Source organism: Drosophila ananassae, chromosome 2R, assembly GCF_017639315.1.
Source record: "Drosophila ananassae strain 14024-0371.13 chromosome 2R, ASM1763931v2, whole genome shotgun sequence".
In the NCBI taxonomy this organism is placed as follows: domain Eukaryota; kingdom Metazoa; phylum Arthropoda; class Insecta; order Diptera; family Drosophilidae; genus Drosophila; species Drosophila ananassae.
In genome coordinates this window covers 24408724-24432500 of record NC_057928.1, presented here as the reverse complement: position 1 = coordinate 24432500, position 23777 = coordinate 24408724, and the positions used below count along the sequence as shown (strand labels likewise).

The following is a 23777-nucleotide window of genomic DNA, read 5'->3' as shown; positions in this document are numbered from 1 at the left end:
ATATGTGAAGCACTGATAAATCCCACTCGAAATTGAAATTCTATCCTGGGGCTAAAAAATACAAAACACACATTCCATAAATTTTAAAAGTTGCATTTTAAACTGAGACTGAAACTGAAACCTATAATTTATGTTCTTTTTGGACAGAAAACAGAATTATAAAATATAAAATATGGGAATCAAATTCTTTAAACTAGGTTTTATTAAATTTAAAGTGCTACCTCCTTTGAAATAGTTTTCTTTAAATGGAAATAAAACTAAAATGCAAATCCCGGCTAATAAATATTAAGCACAGATTCAACTCTATACATTTCAAAACTAATATGTAAACTATTTAAATAATGAAGCCTGTGGGACAGAAAGCGTCTTTGACATGGAAAGGCTATTAAATGTAAATAAAATCTTGACTGAAAAATTCTTTAGTTTAGATTTTTATATGAAGTTCCATCCTTGAACATTTCTTTCTTTAAATTTCTTTCCTGATCCCCAAAAGGACCCCCGTTTAAAGGAATTCAAATAAACTACTTTTTGTCAAATTAACAATCTGCCGCCATATAGTTGACTTCCCAAACCTAATAAAATCAAATATTATGCAAAAGAATTTGATTCCCCCTGGGGGCAGGCAGGCCGCCAACCAACCGCATGTCAGGCCAAATCCTTGAGGACATAAAGGCATTAGCTGTAAATGCCGTAATGCCGTCATTTCCCGATGACAGGCCCACAAACACATACGAATACAAAACCCACACACACACACACACACACATATAGACACACTCTGAAACATCGCATAGAAATTGATATGAAAATGTAGAGCGTCTTTGAAAAAAGGGAGGATTGTGGTGGGCGGTGGGTGGTTGGGTGGTTGGGAAATGGTAATGGTTCCGTTTCACCCACAGTTTTTTATTGCGCTCCATTATTATTATACTGGATACTGGGTTTGCCGCAGCCTGACTGCCTTCGCTTTCGTCCTTCGTCCTTCGTCAGCTGTAGCCACATTGTTGCCTACTTAAAAAGTCAATTCGTGTGACGTCCTCGTTGTCGTCCTGTTGCCGGGTCCCGTCCCCCTTTGTCTTATCTGAGCGTTCAACCCAGAGTGTCACAGTCGTTCACCTTTAAGCGTCACGTGCTATCGATTAGTTTACAAAAAGATATCCTCACAAATGTACTCCGTCGGTGCGGAAATATGTGCCAATGAATTCTTGCCCAGCTTAGTAATGAAGCGCACAATAAATCCTTCATTTATTTATCCCTCGATGCCAGTTCCTTGAGATGGAAAGGACCTGAGCTAAGACCTCCATAAAGATTAAATAAAACATTCCCCAGCTGACGTTGACGTGACATCGAAATTGAATTTGTTGCATAAAACATTGCATTTAACCCTTCTGGCTTCTCCGGCCCTTGAATATTAAATGGCGGTGAACTCTGGAGCGTGGCCGACAGTGAGTGCAATAAATAAATTGCCACATAAATATATCACAATGTTTATTCGCACCGTTCGGTGCAAAGTTTGAAATGCCAGAAATAAACATAAATATCAATTTTTATACAGTTATCCCCTCATATCGAACAACTCATAAATAATGCAACGAAAAGTGCTATTTACTTTTTTGTTTTATACCATAAAAAATTGTTTATGAAATTATGACTTTTCGATGGAATTGTAAAACATTTAAAACTAACCAATAAAGTTGTTATTCGGACAAGTGGAATTCTCTCAATCAGTTGCCAATTTAATTTAATTTGTTACACTAATTGTGGGAGTTATTAAAGGGCATTTAGCCAAAGTAACTTTACAGAGTTGCGTAAAAATAAATTAAACTAAGGAACAATAAATGGGCGAATAAATTAAGAAAATTTATTTGAGAAATAAATGAAAATTGGACAGGCAGAACTAATCAATTTATGGGTTTCTCCATCTATTGCCAACTCCCAAAAACCAGATTCTGTTAACGAGGGTCTGGACTTGGACTTGGAGTTGGTCTTGGCAGTCTGCTGGCATTAAACAAATGAACTGAAAGCAATAATCATAATAAGCTAGAGTAATGTAATACTCCCACAAGTCACTAGACACTAGAAAAATTGTTTCTGCTTGGAGAATCCGTTTGTATGCTCTGCTGTCGTTTCTTGCTTCTTCGCCACCTGGTCACACTCTTGATGTCCTATAGTCCCTCTGTCCAGTGTTACCTTGTCAACATAATTTTGTCATAATTATGTAGCTCTTTATATTTATTTTGTCAAGTGTAGACTCCAATAGTTGTGCATATATTGACCGACTTCAGGGACAGTCTGACAAGTTCATGTGACAAAAATCGATCAGATGGCGTGAGCAGCCGCCGCCATATGGAGATTAAAGTTATATATAGCAATGCATAAAGGAGGAGGGGCATTGCCAGTGGGTGGACTACGGAGTGGGAGTAGCGTAGCTGTACCCTGCCCTGGCCCGACTCGGCGCAATTATAAAATAGTCACGTAGTTGGCCGGCAATAATAAAAAATACTCAACGGCTAAAAACAGAGAGGGAGAGATAAAATCGCAAAGGGAGGCAAAGGGAGAAATGCAAAATTCGCATGGAAAATAACAAGGTTTTATTGTTGTGCTCATACCCTAGAAGTAGGGTATATCCGTTCACTGTGACACTCACAAAAAAGTGAGTACAATTTCCAGCCACCCCAAATCCTGTTAAATTTCTCGTAATGTAGGACAGTGCTGTTGCTCCAAGTTTGTGGCTTCAGTGGGCTAAAAACTAAGCTAAAAGTAGGGTACTTCCCCTGGGATTCAGTTTTCTCCCATTTCAGATTTATTCGATGGCGCCACTACCAGTTGGGGGCACGAGTGGTTATGGAGGAATCTCGGAACTCCCAGAAAAAAAGGAAATATAATGGAACTTGTTTTTCTTTTTTTTTCTAGGAGCTGGTTAGAGGCGTAACTCGTTAGTAACGCACAACTTCACGCAATTTTATTTCATTTCTGTAAATGGGAACTCCCCCTATAAGGGACAGAAGAAAATAAACTTTAAATACTCTTAGTTTTAAAGTCGTATTGGCGAGGAAATCTATTTTCCCGCAATATTTTAGTCACAAAGACCCCCCGATAGGGTAGAAAAGAGAGGCGGGTGGGCCGGAAGTGCCGCGTGATCAGGACGCACATCACTTGTCCCTGTGTCCTGGGACTGTGGCTGGTCGGGTTTGTCAACCTCCGCGGGCGGAGGAGGCGAAACCCCAAAGCAAACAGCGAAAAGGCAGGGCGGTGGGCGGTGGGCGGTGGGCGGTGGGCGTGCTACAACATCACGAGATGAGCTCATTACTTTAATGGGTTTCCCACCTACCACCCACCCGCTCCTGGCACGCCCCTTTCCCATGACTGCGGTGGCAGGATGCCGAGACAGACATCCTGCGGCTCATTCGTGTTTATTCTAATGAAATATTTGTATGTGGCAAGAAGTTATGATTTTTATTAGAAGCGAGAGAGGTAGCTGGCGGATTTAACTCCAAAGGACACCTAATTAGCCAGCTAAATAAACAAGCTCTGTGTCAAAGGGCAAAGGACCAGTTTTAAGCAACAAAAAGTAACCCAGAAATCTAATTACCGTGTGAGAAACAACAGCAGGAGAAGCTACAAGAAATTGAAAGAAAAATAAGGAAGGATTAAAAGGAGTTCCTGCTCCTTGCGTGCCAGGACAGAAATAGGAAAAATAGGAAACAAGTTGGCAAAAAAAAATAAAATAAAATAAAAGGGGGCGTTGATGACGGAATCTAGCCGCCAAAGACAAATGGGAGCTCGACACGCCGAAGGCTCTCCGAGTGTACATATTTTTTTCCGATCCAACATGCCATATATGACGTTTCCAGGGCACCCCTGAGGATATCAGTTGGCGGAGAAATATTTAAATAATATTTTATGGGGCAATAAAACCAGAAATTTAAACAGATTGCACAAGAGTTGCACCTGGGGGATAATAGGAACATTCTGGGATGAATTCTGGTTATAAAATGTAGTATTTTAGCCGCCTGAAGGTCTTGACAATTTCAAAAGGATGCAAAGTCAATTAAAAATCCTTTAAGCAAACTTAGCTTTAGGACAAGAGGTGTCTGAAAAACTAAAAAATCCTTTTTTTTTGGTTCAACAAACCGTCAATAGCGTCCTCGGAACCGGTAATGGTAACAATTGTTGGCAGCACAAACAACAGTAATTTTCGTCAACAAAAAGGTCCGGTTTAGAAGCAGTGGCAAGAGCTGGGAAGTTGCCTTTTCGTAGCCACGTTAGTTAATTGCAGGTTGGGTTGGCGGGAGTGCAATATTAAAACAATATTTGCTCGCGATTAGAAGCCAGCGACAGGGCCAGCGACAGCGATACTACCCGCAAGGACGAAATTACAGCACTGGCGCCAGGACGACGCGGCGAGGTGGCAGTGTTTACACGCTTTTGTTGGCCCCGTGTCCTCGACGATGGTGACCAGTTAAGTGGAACCTAAAGCCCAGTCAAGTCGCAGTTAGCAGCCCCTGGCTATGACGACAGCAACACAATGGCGCATTAACGATCCTGGTGTATCCTGGTGGCATCAACTCAACTCAATAATGCCACACGCAACTCCTGCCAGGATCCGAATGGACAAAATAAATTAAACAAATAGTAGCTAAATTAGCAGTGCAATGGTGGTATCCTGTTCCTGTTGATCCGACTAATTGTTCTGACCTTTCCGATTATAATTGCGGGGAATTATTTTAATAAAAGAGAGGCTATTCTAGAAATATATTTGAATTTATAAAAATCCAAGCCAACCCTTTATTTAAACTCCATTTGTCAGAAACTATTTATAGTTTTACTTTTTGGGGGTCTGCGGGTCGAAATGGAGTTGGAGTTGGAACTAAAGTGCAGCAATTACTCAAAGCTATTGGCAGCTGCTTTCTTCTGGCCCTCCAGCCCAGTCCAGGTCAAGCTCGGTATTTCGACACCAGCAGAGTGGGCAGAGGGCCAGGCCAGTTCCTCGAACGATAAGGTCTCTGGTGTTATCGCTGCACTGCTGCAGCAGCTTATCGGAAAACACAAAATTTAAACGCTCGACTAGTTGACCTCAAAACCCAAAAAGGCTGAAATGTACAAATGAATATCGATAGGGTGAAGTTAATGCTCTGTGAGTGAGGAGGTGGGCCTGCTTATCTCAGTGGCAGTGGCAGTTTCAGCTTTAATGTTTTCTGGAGGTGTTCGAAACCCATAAAACACTATGCATTTGAAGAGAAAACTGGTAATGTCTGTACCTATTCTCAATTTAGAGTTTATGGTTCTTTAGAGAGGTGTGTCATTGCCACAAAAATGTATATTTCATTTTTTTACATCTCCACCTATAAGTGTTTATTGTTTTGTGTGTCAAAACCTTATGATTTCCTATATTTTCCCCTTACACCCAAACCATGTGGCCACATGTTTTTCCATCTCTATCGACAAATGTGTGCCACAGTTGGGTTAAAGACTTAAAGACACTCGAGAAATCAACAATACACTGAGAATAATTACAACTTCTAACTGGGAGTTCGAACTTATTTAACTCTTATTCTGACTCAGTGGGAGTTGTGGGGAATCGACAGTTGCCTGATGCAATTATATACATACATATGTGCATATATCCTTTTTTCACTTCAATTACGGATGGATCTGTTGGAAAAGCCTAAACATGAAAATCTCACATCATATCCTCAAGAAATCCCCTTGAAAACTTGTCCTCAAACCTCAAAGAATTTGAATTTTCAAGAAACCAAATAGTATGTATGTACTTTTCCCAGAACTATTTATGTAGTTTCTTATAAATAACATTCTTATGAAATTAATTAACACATACCCCGACAGCTTATTAACTGGAATTTTTTTTAGATATTTTTTAGAATTTGCCTGAACTTCTTGGGAAATTAAAGTTGCTTATCGTAAAGGCCGCGTGAGTTCCAAAACGAAGATGACTAAACTTAAAAAACGGAAACAAGTACCCTTATAAGGTGTTAAGAATTCAGATGAAAGTCCCCATCGTAGGCTCAATTTGGGAAGTTTCCAGCCTTTTCGATGTGGTGGTCACTCGCTTCACAGTCGCCCTCTCAGACGGATCAACACCCGAGATAAATAAACCGCCATGATCAAGTGCACGATGATGTCCTTTTGCCTATTGGCCGCCTTGGGGGTCCTGCTCCTGGAAGTCCACGGAGGTCCTACCGGGGTCCCCGCTTCACCGAAGGAGCTTCAAACACAGAGCCGTAAGTTTCGTTCATTGAAAACAAAAAAGGAAATCTTGACACTTGCAGTTAAGAGACAATTAATATCAAAGGATATATCGGATATAGTTGGCCGATCCTGATAATTTGATTATCGAATTCTAATTGCATTCAAAACAAAGACTAATAATTATGAGTTTTATTTGAAAAAATTTCAAAATAATCAAAAATTATCATTATTTGTGATTTTATTTTAGGACAACCGATATGCGGACTGGAAGATGAGGTGAAAAAGGTTTACGAATGCCTCACATTCGTGAGGGATTCAATTAATACCAATTCTTTAAACGAATATAAAAATAGATTTTTTTGCGAAAAATTACCCGAGGCAATTGCCCATTGCGATGAGATGTTCAATAAATACGAACCCTGTCTCCCGGAAAACCAGAAGAATTTTCTACTCAATACATTCAAGTTAGAGAAAGAAATACAAAAAATTATGTGTTCCGTTGAGCAAATATATGAAGAAAACAGAAAAACACAAAATAGAAGAAGAATACACTTAATAGAAGAATATTTAAAAAATGAAAATTTAAAAGATGAAACTTTATAAAAGAGATGAAAACTTACATCGAGAGACATTGAGAGAGCTATAGATGAAATTTCATTTATAATTTTTCTATATCTTTTCAATTTAAAGCTGATTGTCCGACTTCCGGAATATCCTTAACTATTTGTGGATTTCTTTTCTATTTACCATCATCAGATGCTTAATCAGATATTAAGATATATCATCAGATTATTATACACTTTTCTTATTAAAAATGGAATAAAGAACATTATGATATGCAAAATTTTAAAATTTTATGCCCTAGATAATAAATATTACCCATGTTACTCACTGGGAGTTGTGGGGAATCGAGAGTTGCCTGGGACCAGGAAAAAAAGAACTAGATTTCTTACAAATAATTACACTCTTATACAAATTCTCTGGATGCCTGGTAGTTTATCTCAATACATTTGCTAATATTATCCCATGGTGTTTGGGTATTATTTTCTAGAGTTCTAAGTTCTAAGTTCTAAGTTCTAGAGATGTTATAGAGTTCAGTTCTAGAGATGTTATCAGAGATGTTATAGAATTCGTATACCCTTGCAGAACTTTGGTCAAAAGTGTGCAACGCAGTGAAGGAGACATATCCGACCCCCTAAAGCAGGGGTGCCCAAGCACTGCTTATGACAGAGCAAATTCCAATACCTATGCACAAAAGCACAAATACATATGAGCGATAGTTTTTTTTTTTTTTTCTATCGTATCACTGAAAAAAATTTTTGTAACATTTTCAACAGAAAAAAAAAAAAAAATTTTTTTCGGATAATTGAGAATTAATTTTAGGATTATAATTATTTTCAATATGCTCAATTATTTTTCGAATTTTTTTTACTGCGCTTCCATATCGGCTTGTGACGCAGATACTTTAGCATAGCATTTAATAAAATGCCTTTCCAAATTAATTTTTTTGTTTCCGCTTATTATTATATTACATATAATACATTGCTGCTCGCAAAGAAAATTTTCGACAAAGAAAAAATGCATCGTTCCACAGTCAACCATTCTGTCCAAAACCACAACAAGAAGTGATTTTTTGCAGTGAAAAGTTTTCGGCAATCCAACAACAAAATGCCAGAAAAGTGTTGAAACTGTTTAAGTGTTATTAAACTACGAAAAATTGTTATTGTAATTTGCCTTGCCTATACTGGGAGCAGCACACGTATATGATTTTGCTCTACCCATATGACAGAGCAATCCAACAACAAAGGAGGAACGAGAGCAATGGGACTGGGCATCCCTGCCCTAAAGTATATATATTCTTGATCAGGATCACCTCCTGAGTCGATATAAGCACGTCCGTCTGTCCGTCTATCGAGTTGACACTTTGCACACATTCTTCTTTTGTTTGCAGGCAGTATATATGTAAGTCAGAACGGCCGGGATCGGTCGACTATATCCTATAGCTGCCATATAACTGATTGATCGGAAATCCCATAAATTTGGTGTTTTTTAAGTTAGAAAGAAGGGACTTGGTACAGATTCTATTATAGACAAAATAATCTGATTCGGCTCCGCCCGAAGTTAGCTTCCCTTCTTTTTTTTAAATTTTTTTTGGAATTTGCCCTAATGGTACAGTGCGTATGTATAAGCTTCTTGGGAAATAGGGTTTCTTATCGTAGAGGCCGCGTGTGTTCCAAAACTAAGATGATTAAACTTAAAAAACTTAAACAAGTACCCTAATAAGGAGTAAGGAATTCCGATTAAAATCCCCATTTTTGGCTCGATTTTGGGAAGTTAAGCTTTCCTTTTCGATGGCTGGAACCTATAGGTCATTCGCTTCACAGTCGCCCTCCCAGACGGATCGCACCCGGGATAAATAAACCGCCATGATCAAGTGCACGATGATGTCCTTTTGCCTATTGGCCGCCTTGGGGGCCCTGCTCCTGGGAGTTCAAGGAAATCCTACCGTCAGATCACAGGAGCTTCTACAGAGCCGTAAGTTTCGATCATTGATCAAAAGCTACAAAAATAGTTCAAGTGTAATTGGTTAAGCTCCAGCGTGTTCAATGACATCTGATCATTGGAAGTTCTATTAATTTATAACTATTTTAATTCCAAAGACAAATATCACATCTATTTAACTGACAATAACGCTTCTATCTCCCCATTTGGATGTACATAGAAGGGTCTGAATGCGAACTAGCGAAGGTTAAGATCGAGAACTGCGTTGGTGCCGTGATAAAAAAAGTTGATGCTAAAGATGATAAGGGACTGAGATACTTTTGCCCAAATATACCTGAGGAAATTGCGAGATGCGACGAACTGTACAAGAAACTGGAGCCCTGTTTCACAAACGATGAGAAGAATGTCTTAAACACCTTGTTCATGTTGGAGGACTCCGCTTACAAAGTTGAATGTTCCCCAATTAACAAAAGACAACAAATATTTAATACTGTTGTTGATAAATTAAAACAAAATTCTATATATCAAGGAGCTGATCAGCAAGCAAAGGAAAAATTAAACGATTTAATAACATCATACAATGCCACAATGCAATCTACTAATAAAAACTTGTAATTTTATATTTGCTAAGTACGATAATTATAAAGAGATTTGTTCAATTCAAATAAATAAACAATCAACTATGAACATTTTAAAAGTATAGAGATGTTGCGTTGTTCTTTATAAATCATAACAATAATATTAAAAACATTAAAATATGGGATTTAAAATTCAAATTTCAAAAAATGTCCATAGAGATTAGACACATGTGGACACATGTTTCCCATCTCTAGTCGACAAATGTGTGCCACAGTTGGGGCAACGTATCAGACTCGAGAAATCAAGAAGACAAATTATCGAAAGTGTAATGTCACTCTGCAGCTACAGCTACGCCCTTCTTTTTACAGAAAAACTTCCATTTCGACTCGGCATGTGGGCAACAATCTCGATCGGGAATTGGAGAAAGATTGCCATTCCCACCACCCGACTCCTCCTCTTTCTGGTGTTGGACGTGTTGGATGCAGCATTTGCATACATAAACACATGACGTGCTCCACATTCGTGCGACATTTGCGAAAGTGTTACACGCAACAACAGCCGGGGCCAGAAAGGGTGTCCAAAAAAAATAATACAAGCTGAAATGAGGCTGCAATTTGGGCGAGGAAGCCAGGGGGTGCCACTAGCCACTAGGAAATTGGGGCAAAAGTGCAGCTGCAACAGAGGCTGGCCAAGAGAGCCAAGCTCCAAGTGCCATTAGAGCCAGCCTAATTGAATGGGCCAGGAGCTGAAACAATGGCGGCTCAAAAGAGTCTCTGCTCGGCCATGGAATTTGGCAAAATATGCAATTTAAATAACTGAATCAGACAGTCAGTCTGTGGGAAGTGGAGGATGTTTGATTGGAATACCTTGTGAAGGAAGAGACTTGCTGATGGAAAGCGGAAATTTCCCCCAAACATCCGACTTGAGTATTTAATTTCCTACTCAGGGCTGCAGTCTGATGTCATTCCACTGTGGCGGGGGTGGCAGGACAGAGCCAGACAGAAACAGACAGACAGACAGCCAGGTAACAGAACAAAACACACATACCATAAATAGAAAACAGCCACAAAGGCCTGACAACGCGACAAAGTTGCCTCGACGAGTCCTCCTTGGAGCAGCAAACACCCCCTAAGGGATACATATCAGGCACATCCTGCAACACTCCAGGCAACCCCCGGCTGTTGCCGCATACACATGCCACATGCCGCAGCACCAAGTCAGAAATTATGAATGAAACAAGAGCTAAGAGGCAGAGAAGGCCAAACATGGGGGAGGAATACAAACAAAATTCTTCAACTCACTGATAGAGCTACTCTATATAGATGCCTTACTATCTTACAATTTAATATTTGCCTTATAAACTCGATATTTTTGTGGAAAAAGAAGCCTCATCTCATTAGCATCAGTAGTAGCTGTCCCAGACACACCTCCCCTCGAGAAACAAAGTTTGTCACAAAGTTATAATGCTCTCATTAGGCCCAAGGAAAATGCAAGGACACTGCCAACTGGGACTCAATGGCTGTTCTTAGGGGCGGACTGCCGCATTCTTCCGTTTTCGTTTCTCAGCCAGCGGAGTGGGGCTTGAAAACTTCAAATGCAGCCCAGCAGAGCTCTGGCAACAATGCAGCTCACGGCTCAGTTTTAAAAGATTAAAAAAAAAAAATAGAAAAATGGTCTGTACAGTAGGACAATCTGGCTCTGCACAGGATGCAGTCCGGGGGCATGAAACTTTTTAGCACTTTTATTGCTGCCACTACTAGAGACACTGGGCACTACAGAGAACAGCAACAGACAACAGCAACACTTGCAATCAGACGGGAGACAAGCACAAATTGTCAGGTTGTTGACGAGTCGGTTGCCTGGCTGATGTTGCTGCAGTTGCAGTTGCAGTTGCAGTGCCAGTGGCAGTTGCAGTTGCAGTAGCAGTTTAAGACTGCAGAGTACAATAAACAGCAGTTGGGACCTGGCCTGGTCATAAAAACAGGCCTGTGACTCCATATCTTAAAAAGGGAACCACCCCGGGGTCATAAAAACTAAACACTTTTTGCAATATTGTTTTGGAGGCAAGACCTATTTCTTCCAAGTGAGCAAAAGAGCAAACTATTTATGGCCCAGCCCCTCCACTTGTAATCCGACGCATCTTTCGGGGCGCACTTGAACGAAATTAAACTACTCATTTAAGTTGTGATTAGCCCGATGCACTGGCTCGAGTGGCCGGCGGGCCGGAGAGTGCTTATCAACAGAAACTCTCTGGCCCGGGAGTGGCAGTTTAAACAAATATTTTATAGAGCATACACGATGGCACCCAGTAGAAGCAGCAGAAACATCAGATGACGCCGACCCTCCTCTTCAGAAGCTGCCAGCAGCTGGGGGTTAATGCCGGCATTATAGCTGCTATATATACATACATATATGTTATATACAAACTATATGTACAGACGAGAGCAGCAGGCTTGACATAGTTTCAAGCGGACGCTTAACGCCGAGTTATCTAAAACACAAACACCAGAACACACGCTTCCCAAGAGCACAGGTAAAAAACAAATACTCGGTACTCAGGTGAAGTTGATTTATGCAACAGCTGCTAGCCAAGGCAACTGATTTTACACTGAGAGAGGTTGCAAGTTACTAGTAGTAGTGGGTAGTAGTTCTTCAAATCTTTCTTACATAGAAGTATAGTTTCAGATAAATATTCCACCGTCCTGGAAGTTCATCTGAGTATATTTACAATTATTAAGTCCTGGAAGTTCATCTGAGTATATTTACAATTATTAAGTATAGATTTTAAAACCAGTTTGGAAGCAATGAATTTGACAATTTTATATATCCTTTTTTCACTTCAATTACGGATGGATCTGCTGGAAAAGCCTAATCATGAAAATCTCACATCAGATCCTCAAGAAATCCCTTTGAAAACTTATCCTCAAACCTCAAAGAATTTTAATTTTCAAGAAACCATAGCTGTTTCTTATAAATAACATTCTTATGAATTAAATTTTGATTTTTTTTTGGATTTGCTTCTTGAGAAATTAGGGTGTCTTATCGTAGAGGCCGCGTGTGTTTCAAAACTAAGATGATTAAACTTGAAAAACGGAAACTAGCACCCTAATAAGGTGTAAGGAATTCTGATAAAAATCCCCATTTTTGGCTCGATTTTGGGAAGTTAAGCTTTCCTTTTCGATGCCTGGAGCTGTGGTGGTCATTCGCTTCACAGTCGCCCTCCCAGACGGAACGAGGTCTGTGAAGTTGGCACCCCAAATTTCGAATTTCAAGAAAATAATAACTGACCATTATTGACCATCGTTTGACCACTATTGACCACAAATATTTTCGTTTTACCACCTTCCGAAAAAAAATTAGAGCAAAAAAACTTTCCGGGGGCCAACTTCACACTAGCCCCCGGGCATCAGAAAACATCTTTTGACATTAAATTTTAACGCATAGACCAGTTTAAACGATTGACCATCCCATAAAATCGATTGACCAACCCATAAAATCACTTGACCACCAAAAAAAATTTTTTTTTTTAATTCCTCAAGGTCATGTGTCGGGGGCAAGCAACCAACGTCAGAATATGAAAAAAACATGTCATTTGAAAGCATTTTTGCAGAAATTGGAATTATGATAATTGACCATCTCTCAAAAATGAATGATCAATACATTTGAGAAAAATCTTCGTTTTACCACTTCGCAAAAAGAAGATATAGCCAAAAAAACTTCCCTGGGGCCAACTTCATACTACCCCCATCATATGTAGAAACATGTATAAAAAACGTATTTTTGCGAATTTCGCAATTCTAATGGTTGACCATTTCTAAACATCGTATCAACATTATCCTTAACAAAAATCTTCGTTTTACCACTTCTCAAAAAGAAGATATAGCCAAAAAACTTTCCGAGGGCCAACTTCATACTACCCCCATCATATGTAGAAACATGTATAAAAAACGTATTTTTGCGAATTTCGCAATTCTAATGGTTGACCATTTCTAAACATCGTATCAACATTATCCTTAACAAAAATCATCGTTTTACCACTTCTCAAAAAGAAGATATAAGTAAAAACACATTTTTTGGCCTGAAAAACAAAGATAGACATAGAAAAAAAAAATTTTTTTTTTTTCTAAATTATGGTTTTTAATTTATCGTTTTTTAAAATCTTGTGTACATCAAAATTGAAATTTTTACCAAATGATTGTCAATGTTTTTTGTTTGTGTCGCCTCTCTGCTCATATCATTGTGCACTTCCCAATGTCCAGTTAGCCTCCTGCAATGTGCAACGTAATGCCCAATCCCATCCGAATTTTGCGGTGTCATAAATTCAATAGCTCCATTGAGGATATACGTCTGTCCAAGGATTTGTAATTTTGTTGGGATATGGGAAAGTGGAATTGAATCCGCAACATTTTTATTAAACATAGCATGCGTTTTTTTATCCATGGTGTACTCCACATTAAAAAAAATGTGTGGCCCAGGACAATTTCTTGCCACCCAGCACGAAATAGACAAAAATAACGTGTTGAACTGTGCTGCAAATATATCAACTTTTATAGAGCGGAATTTAATGGACTTTCCCAGTGCTTCAATGCACATTTGTTGTACCAACTGTGACTTTATAATCAGGCAGTTTACAACAATCGATGTTGATGCGGAAGAAGTTATCCTATGTGGTTTCACCCAGGGCATTCAAAATTTTGTACAAAAATATTTTGAGGCGAAACAATATGTATGCCAATCATGTGGTACTCAAAAAAATAAATTAACGAATCCTGGGCCACACATTTTTTTGATGGGGGTAGTATGAAGTTGGCCCTCGGAAGTTTTTTTGGCTATATCTTCTTTTTGAGAAGTGGTAAAACGAAGATTTTTGTTAAGGATAATGTTGATACGATGTTTAGAAATGGTCAACCATTAGAATTGCGAAATTCGCAAAAATACGTTTTTTATACATGTTTCTACATATGATGGGGGTAGTATGAAGTTGGCCCTCGGAAAGTTTTTTTGGCTATATCTTCTTTTTGCGAAGTGGTAAAACGAAGATTTTTCTCAAATGTATTGATCATTCATTTTTGAGAGATGGTCAATTATCATAATTCCAATTTCTGCAAAAATGCTTTCAAATGACATGTTTTTTTCATATTCTGACGTTGGTTGCTTGCCCCCGACACATGACCTTGAGGAATTAAAAAAAAAAATTTTTTTTGGTGGTCAAGTGATTTTATGGGTTGGTCAATCGATTTTATGGGATGGTCAATCGTTTAAACTGGTCTATGCGTTAAAATTTAATGTCAAAAGATGTTTTCTGATGCCCGGGGGCTAGTGTGAAGTTGGCCCCCGGAAAGTTTTTTTGCTCTAATTTTTTTTCGGAAGGTGGTAAAACGAAAATATTTGTGGTCAATAGTGGTCAAACGATGGTCAATAATGGTCAGTTATTATTTTCTTGAAATTCGAAATTTGGGGTGCCAACTTCACAGACCTGACGGAACGCACCCGGAATAAATAAACCGCCATGATCAAGAAAACGATGATGTCCTTTTGCCTAATGGCTGCCTTGGGAGCCCTGCTCCTGGAAGTCCACGGAGGTCCTACCGGGGTCCCCGCTTCACCGAAGGAGCTTCAAACACAGAGACGTAAGTTTCGTTCATTGAAAACAAGAAAGGATAGCTTTACATTTCCAGTTAAGTGACAATTAATATAAAAGGATATATCGGATATAGTTGGCCGATCCTGATAATTTGATTATCGAATTCTAATTGCATTCAAAACAAAGACTAATAGTTATGAGTTTTATTTGAAACATTTCAAAATAATCAAAAAATTATAATTGTGTGATTTTATTTTTTTGCAAAAAAAATATCACTCGTTTGAAGATTAGATTCTTCCTTAGATCCATTTTTTTTTACTCGACCACTCGCTTCATAAAATAAATTTAAAAATAATGAAACTTTACAGAATCTGTAGAAAGTCTCCTCGTTCCATCCTACAAAAAAGAAAAACACGAAAGTAGTGTATTTTCGGATTGAAGAGTTATATTGCAGCTATAGGATACCACAGGATAGGACTCAGTAGTTGATGCTGATCAAGAATATATATACCTTGTTGATTCGGAAACATTAAAGTCAAACATCAAACACCATTTAATCTCAGAACTAAACTAATACTAACACTTCTATCTCTCAATTTGGATGAACATAGAACCTCAAAATGGAACTGGTAATTCCACCATTAATTTAAGCTCCGAAGAGCCACTGAATGAAACCCCCATACAAATTCAGGATACTGCTTTTGTGGCCTTTACCTTTGCTGCTGCCCGTGTCAAAAATGTGGTAACAAATGGTAAGCAACACTTTCATTAAAAAAGTTCCAAAACATTTTTCAGTCATCTGAAGCTTAAAAACTGATATCTGAATATTAAAACCAAATATATAAAATCAATTTAACTTTTATCTCCCAATTCAAAAGGACAACCGATATGCGGACTGGAGGATGAGGTGAAAAAGGTTCTAGAATGCTTCGACGACGTGTCGGATACGATTGCATCATATCCTAAATTCGGTTATGATTACTATTGCCAAAAAGGTGCCGAGGAAATTGCACATTGCGAAGAGATGTACAAAAAATACGAACCCTGTATCCAGGAAAGCGTTAAGACTTTGCTACTCAAGTTGATCTTAACTCATAAAAAACAAAATGAAAGATGTTCCATTGAGCAACAATATGAAGAAGACAGAAAAAACAGGACACTTTTAACCGAAGAATATTTAAAAAAATACAATTTAACAAATTTAATTTTTTTTTAAAATATGAAAACTTAGATCGAGAGAGCTATAGATGAAATTTTGTTTATAACTTATAATCTATAACTTTTCTATATCTTCAATTCAGAGCCCATTGTCCGACTCGCGAAATACCCTTAACTATTTGTGGATTTCTTTTCTATTAATTTCTTTTTCTTTTTTCTATCAGATATATTATACACTTTTCTTATTATACCCTTGCAGAGGGTATTATAATTTTGGTCAAAAGTGTGCAACGCAGTGAAGGAGACATCTCCGACCCTATAAAGTATATATATTCCTGATCAGGATCACCTCCTGAGTCGATATGAGCATGTCCGTCTGTCCGTCTGTCCGTCTGTCCGTCGGTCCGTCTGTCCGTCTGTCTGTTTCTACGCAAACTAGTCTCTCAGTTTTAAAGCTATCGAGTTGAAACTTTGCACACACCCTTCTTTCCTTTGCAGGCAGTATATAAGTCGGAACGGCCGGGATCGGTCGACTATATCCTATAGCTGCCATATAACTGATTGATCGGAAATGCCATAACTTTGGTGTTTTTTAAGTTAGAGGGTTGGGAGTTTCTACACATGTTATATTTGACCAGAATATCTTATGTACAAAATTTCGTAAGGATCGGCCGACTATATCCTATAGCTGTCATAGAACGATCGAAATTGGCATAACTTTGGTGTTTTTTAAGTTAGAAAGATGGGATTTGGTAGAGATTCTATTTTGGGAAAAACAATCTGATTTGTCGAATTTCATAAGGATCGGCCAACTATATCCTATAGCTGCCATATAACTGATTGATCGGAAATGCTATAACTTCGTTGTTTTTCAAGTTAGAAGGATGGGACTTTCTGTGCATTCTAATTTGGGCCAACTTATATGATCTGCTAAATGTCATCAGGATCGGCCGTCTATATCCTATAGCTGTCATATAACTGATTGATCGGAAATGCTATAACTTCGTTGTTTTTCAAGTTAGAAGGATGGGAGTTTCAATGGATTCCTCTTTTGGCAAAAAAATTCGATTTTCCAAGTTTCATAAGGATCGGCCAACTATATACGATCCGCTATATATCTAATAATATAAGATGGGTGGCGCCACCTAGCGGACTGCGACTCAGCTGCAAGGGTATATAAACTTCGGCTCCGCCCGAAGTTAGCTTTCCTTTCTTGTTAAAAATGTAATAAAGAACATTATGTTATGCAAAAATATAAAATTTAAAGTCATTGCCATCATTTTATAAACTCTAGACCTTTGGGTGGTACTCGAACAACTATCATTCCAAAATAGCATTTCATCCCACAACTGGGCCAGTCAGGATGCAATTTCATGAAATTTTCGGCAGGATTTGATGCCAAAGTTGCAGCTTGCTAGAAACCAAATAGCAATGACTACATCGGGCTTCCCCCAAATCCCCAGTCCGGAATCCCCAGATCTCCATCACTTCATTAATGAACCAAAAGGTGAAAAGGAAAAAAAATATAATCCGCATAATTTCTTGAAGGGAGGCGCTTAACCTTCTCGCCTTTCGTTCCCGTATAATTAGTCATGAAATCGGAGACCCGAGACGTGCCGAGGGTTAGTCTAGGCGGCATTGAAGGGTTGCCCCCAGACCACAGCCCCCAGCCCAGACCCAGACCCATTTTCCCTACCGATGCGCTTGGCTACTTGTCGCGTGTGTCATTTAAATATATGTATTTCTGCCCTGCCTTCGCAGCATGTGGCCAGGTGATTCGAAACACGTTTCCATCGCTGGAGGCAAAAGGCAAAAAGAATGCGAGATGGCCCACCATTGGCACATGCATCGATGGCTCTCCCCATTCCTCCGATATCACAAGGAGCCAGAGCCGGACTTGACATGGTAATTAACTTCATCCACTGAAATCCATCCAGTTGTGGTCTGAACCAAACCCAGAAAACAAAGAAACCTAAGCGCCTGCAATCTTATAGATACTATTTATTTATTTTTCTTAAACTTAAACTAAAGTTTCTTAAACTTAAGGTTAGCCTGTGAATTGGTCGTTAAATTGTAAAAAATAAAAATATATTGCGAGTCAAGAACATGATTAGTTTCTGGCTTTATTCTCGCTTTAATGGCCAAGAAAACAACTATCTGAAAGTAGGCCTAGCTCGGCTGATGGGCGGGGGCCAGCAAGTGCCGAAAAACAAGTTTTGGACTCCACTTCAAGAACTGGAGCAAGCAGCTCGAGTGTCCGCTCCAGCATCAGGTTTTCAGCTTTTTTTTTTGTTTTCTTGAATTAGACACACACAGCTGGGAAAGGAAAGAATTGGCGGACGGAGATAGAGGCTCCTCCGAAAAATGGAACAAGTTTAAAATCGCCCACAGGCACTCTCGGAAATGGGAAAACCCATTTGGAGTCTATTCTGCTCACCTTTGATTCGGACAGAGTTGGTTATCGCAACCTGCAATGGAAAAGAGATACGGAAAAGGGTCAATTATATCAGTAGTTAATGTAAATATTCATATATCAGTATGAGAAATATTATATATGTATATATATATGCTTATAGCTAGACTCTTTCCACATCCGTATCGGGCATCGGGGCTTATCAGCCGGAGAGCAAACAGGGGGAACAAATAAAAAACAAATAATTATAATAATAACTCACAATCAGTTAAATATTTAGGGGGCTTGGGCTTGGGCTTATTAGTTAAATATCATTTTTCCATTCATTGCTTTGGAAAATATTTAATGTGAAATATATTTTGGAAAATATATATTTTTGGCTATATTTCTTTTGGCTATATTTCCATTTCCAACACTAATCAGTAATCACAAAAAGACTCAACTGGCGGCGACGCGGCGCAAATATTGATTTTTATGTTTGTGAGTACACACCGGACGGCATTTCTCGTATTTATAACCCAGCAGAAACTTCATTTTTGTACGTACATACCTACATCACAGGTATGTATTTACATCACACGAATATGAGTAAAAACAAAAGGCCGAAAAGCAAAACAAACCAACGGAGAGACCCAGACCCTGGCTGGCTAGGTGGCTCTGGGTCTTAGCGTATTTTAGCCGACAAACGGCCAAGAAGACGCCTTAGAAACAAGGCCTAAAAGAAATTCACAGCAAATTTGTTCTGCATTTTACGATACGCCCCCGGAAAAAAGCGGAGCAAGACGCGTGAGAGCAGAGATTCCGGGTGGTACGCCCCTTTCGGGCAATCACATTTGTAGGGCGAGGGCGACTACCCCTACGAGACAGTGATGACGGCTCCAAAAAACAGTCAACATTTTATTTTCTAGAGGAAGTTATTTAAACCAACACTAGGATTTGTCCGAAAATGTATTTTTTGACTAAAATTAAAGAGATCGTTGGAAAAACATTTTCTAAAAATCAGTCCAATTAGAATTCTAGGCATTATTTAATTTTCTACATCCAAAAAAACTATGAAACATAATGATTTGATCAAAAACCAAAAGTCAAAAATAATGATTTGACTAATATTAAAGTGATCAAAAATCTTTACTAAATTGTTTTCTATAAAAAGACACTAAAGCAAAAATTATTTAATTTTCTAGTGAAAAAAAAAAAACAGAATAATTTGCTCAAAAATGTATTTTTCGACTAAAATTAAGATATTGTTGGAATAAAATTTAAAAAAAATCTGTTCAAATCGAATTTTATAGATCTAGAAAAACAAAAAAACAAAATTATTTATTCTAAAATAGAATTTTCAACTAAAATTAAAGAGATTATTGGGAAAAAATCTGAAATATTTTGTTTTTTTTTTTGTTAATTAAAAAAAAATAGCTAATTTCTCATCACTAGAAAGAGTTGCTAAGGCTTCCCTTGTCAGCTCCCTTCATTTTGATCCTTTTCGCTGGCGAAATGGCCACGTGACCTGCTTACCAAGTCAAAGCGAAGGCGTCTCAGGATGTGCCTTGAGCCCTGAGGCCTCAGAGGTAGAGGTATTTTTAGCGAGAGGGGCCTGTGACCCTAACAAAGCGACCCCAGCTCGTGTCGGTTGGAGAAGCAGATGTATCACTTTCGGTTTCCGCCAGCAGCTGTCCCTCATTTTCAACATTTTTCTCTCAGTATTTACATTTTTAAAGAGCATACGCCCCAAATAAAAGCGCAAAAAACAGTGTTAAATAAATAAATAAATAAATATAAATTTTTATATAATTTTACAGGTAATATTTACTATTACGAACCACCATATCGGCCATAAACTAAGTAATTTTAATCGAAAGTAAGAACCAAATTAATCAAAGAAAAGCTCAAGTGCTGGAGATAGGAGGACTCAAGTGGTGTTATATATTTCTGCACTGCGAAAAATAATAATATGTTACGTACTTGAGGGATTTATGCAATTAACATTGAATCATATAAGTGATAACTGATAAGTGGGCTCTGATAAGTGCTATATGTTATTTCTGATAAATATTTTCTTTCTTTTAAAAACAAGAAAAAAATAGAAAAACTTTTTGAAACTTTTTATGTTTTTCTCCTTTTTTTTGGCGAATTAACATGAAACTAGCTTACAGCAAAGCAACATGTTTCGTTTGCCGACAAAAAAATGCAATTTATGTGGCACGGTGGCAAGCATTCGGTGGCAGCAACTCCAACATGCAATACGGACATGTGAACAATTTTGAGGCGGCCCAGCTGTACATTCGATGCAAATGCAAATGTGGGAAAATAATTTCAGATAGGCCCGATAGCACGACAGAATAAAGTATTTGAAAACTATCCTGGCAGCGAAAATAAATTGCAATTTGGGAGAAATCGAAGGTGTAGCTGCCCCCAATGTGTTAATTGCCGGGGAGAGTCCGACCCTAAGCCCTTGGCCACCTCTCTATATTGATTTCAGAATCTATGTCAACTCGATTATAGAGCTGCATCTACCAACTGCAATAATCAGCAAAGTGCAGTGGATTGAAGAGGCGTTTGGGGAGCTCCAAAGTCAATTCATTCCATTTGAGACGAGATGAGATGAGTTGAGTTTCGGCTTCCTCTCCTGCTTTCCTGCCCACTCCAGAAACAATTCCAACTGCAATCCACTCGAGACAAAGCCCCGTCGCAGTGCAGCACTAAATGGCGTATGGAGAGGGCGGCTTGGCTTGCAAGATTATTTTTTTCTTGGCCTGGAATTCGAGGCAGTCACAGCGTGACATCTTCTCAGGTCTCTTCCAGGGCAGCATCTCAAGTCAGTTTGGCAATTGAAGTCTTCTTGTAAAAGATAGAATAGCAAACATTAATATTAAATCAAGGGAATAGTTGGCTTTCGATCTTAGACTTACAAAAATTATATTATTTCGAAATTATATTCGAAAAATATAACATTTGAAAAGTGCTCTCTGATGGAGATATAGAATTTTGAAACGTTACGCCTCAGCCGACCTGGCCAGAAATCTGGACAAAATAAACATACCCTGTCAGAATGGAACTTTATCTAAAAATGGCAATTAAAACCAAAAAAGTAGAAGTATTTGTTCCGTCCTGCTACTGACTAGAGTCTTGGGTCTAGAGACACCCTTGTAGACCCACTTTTCTCCCCGAACTTCTCCAAAAAGCGATTTGTATGGCTCAGAGGGAAACTATGTTCATGTCGCGCGTGTTTGGCTGATGACAGGCTGATGGCAGCCAATTTGTCACGTAATTGTCACGAGGAATTCACGTGTTGGAATAATATTTCAAATAATTTAAATAATTTAAATGTGGTGAAAAAAGGAATTAGTATCACCTTAAGTTAGGGATTAAAACAATCTGCCAGAGTGCTAATCTGAGGAATGGTTTATTTAATCAAAAATTACTGCAACTGGCTATCTTGGCCGCTTAATTGCCGGGTTCTGGTTCTGTTAGTATAGAGATTACTACTAATCTCCTCACATGACCAAGATGCACATTTATCTTGAGACTCGAGATGCCCGCCAGCTGTGACTAATTGCAAATATTACAGGAAGGCCCCCCACCTTGAACTCCCCGAGTCACTTCCTGTCCTCAAAGTAGCTGCCTAATGTCCTGAAAGTTGAACTTTTTAGTTTTATTTTAGGGTTTTGTCAAGAGTGAGTGTGCGAGTGGGTGTGCCAGTGGGTGTGCCAGTGAGTGTGTTTGTTTTAGACTTCATCCTCTTCCCTCGCCCCGGCAATGTGAAGTTGTCAAGTTTTCAATGTATTTTTGGGGAATTTGCCGGGAAAGCTACGGGAAAGGGTTGCGGAGTAGAAAGTATCTCGGGCATTTGCTTTATTCGCTGCCATCCCGAAAATGCCTTTGCCGGAAGAGCTAGAAACAGACTAGCACACATTTTCTTTCAGTGCCTTTGGCAGGGGAGGGAAATACAAGTAGCATCTCCCAAGACAGTTATTGCGGCTGCTCCACTTTGGTGTTTATATTTATCTGGTTCTCGTGGCTCGAAGGGACTTCCTGCCACCAAACGAGGCAAGCGAGGCAACCGAGGCGCATCCTGCCACTTCACACCTTGTCCCAGAGCCAGGTTCAATGCCCCGAAACTTCATTTGGATATTAGCCTCCGGGAGGAGGCAACAGGGAGCCAGAGATTGCATTTCGAATCGATTTGCCATTGCCCGTCGAAGGCAATAAGGATATTCCAGGATATTTACGAAACTTTGTGCCAAAAATAAAATACACAGTCTTACAGCGCAACAGTCTTACTTTTCCAGCCAAGTTTCTGCCATTTTCTTGTTTATTTTCCCATCACGATAGTCGGCAGCCGAGAGCCGAGTATTTATTTTCAAAAATTTCTGCTATTTCTGCCATCAGAAGGCCAGAAGTGCTCTCCGCCTCATAAACTTTTATTGTCCTGATCCTAGTAATTAAAAAGTTTCCCTCAAGCCGCAGCAGAGCTCTTATTTAGTGTCATCCCATAAGTTGAGCCCTAAAATTGGGTCGAACTTTAGATGCAAGTGCAGTTTCTAAGCTGGAGCTCTTGAAAAGTGTCCAACTAAGTAGATTAATTAAAAGGGAAACTTGGAATCTATAGACAGGAATTGGTATTTGCGCTGTCGCATACTGTACGGCTGAGAGTGAGAAAAATAGTTTAGAAGTTTAAAAGAAGCCAGAATATTGAGTTTAAGATTTAAGATTATAGTAGAACAGGATCATATTTACTTTAAAAATGTTATTTTAGAAAAAAATTAACTAAAATTAACTATTTTCTGTCTTTTATCTCAGTATTTTAATCAAAATTTGGCTTTTTGTCCATTTTTAAAATAAATTTGGTGGAAAAATTCAGGTTTAATATCTTAAATGGGCTTAGTTTAAATTTTAAGATAGTATAGTCCCAAAGACTACTGCTTACAGAGATTGGTCTTCCTTTAATTTCACTTTTTGCGAGGTTAACCCCTTAAAATAAGAATTTCTAGGGCATTTCCAGGGTCGGGAAGTGGAAAGAAATGTGACAAAAATTTATATTTTCAATACTACAAAATTTATTTTCCACTAGTATTTATATTTCGAACAGAAAGCTTCGAGGACTTGTTGTTTTGAAAAGATTTGAAGAATGAAAATTGCGAAGTTTTTGAAGTATTTTGAAGGAAAAATATCTAATGTCACATTTAAATCATGTAGAATCATTTTCAATTTTCAAAATTCTTTGATTATTTTATATACAATATTATATTATTTGATCCATAAACTTATTTCTTAATTATCTGTTAACTGAGCAACTTTTTTCTTTGCTTTTTAGTTTCTTTTTTTTTTAATTCT

At 38.5% G+C, this 23777-nt stretch overlaps 1 protein-coding gene across 3 annotated transcripts in view; it reads right to left on the bottom strand.

Annotated features, from left to right (window-relative positions):
• Positions 1-23777, bottom strand: part of LOC6507355 (tyrosine-protein kinase Src64B) — a 42446-nt gene that overhangs the window by 10886 nt on the left and 7783 nt on the right. For all 3 annotated transcript variants that reach the window (XM_044714516.1, XM_014909687.3, XM_001956148.4), the window contains one exon: positions 18468-18498. The gene's annotated coding sequence lies outside the window, so the exon portion shown is untranslated. The remainder of the gene's footprint in view (positions 1-18467; positions 18499-23777) is intronic.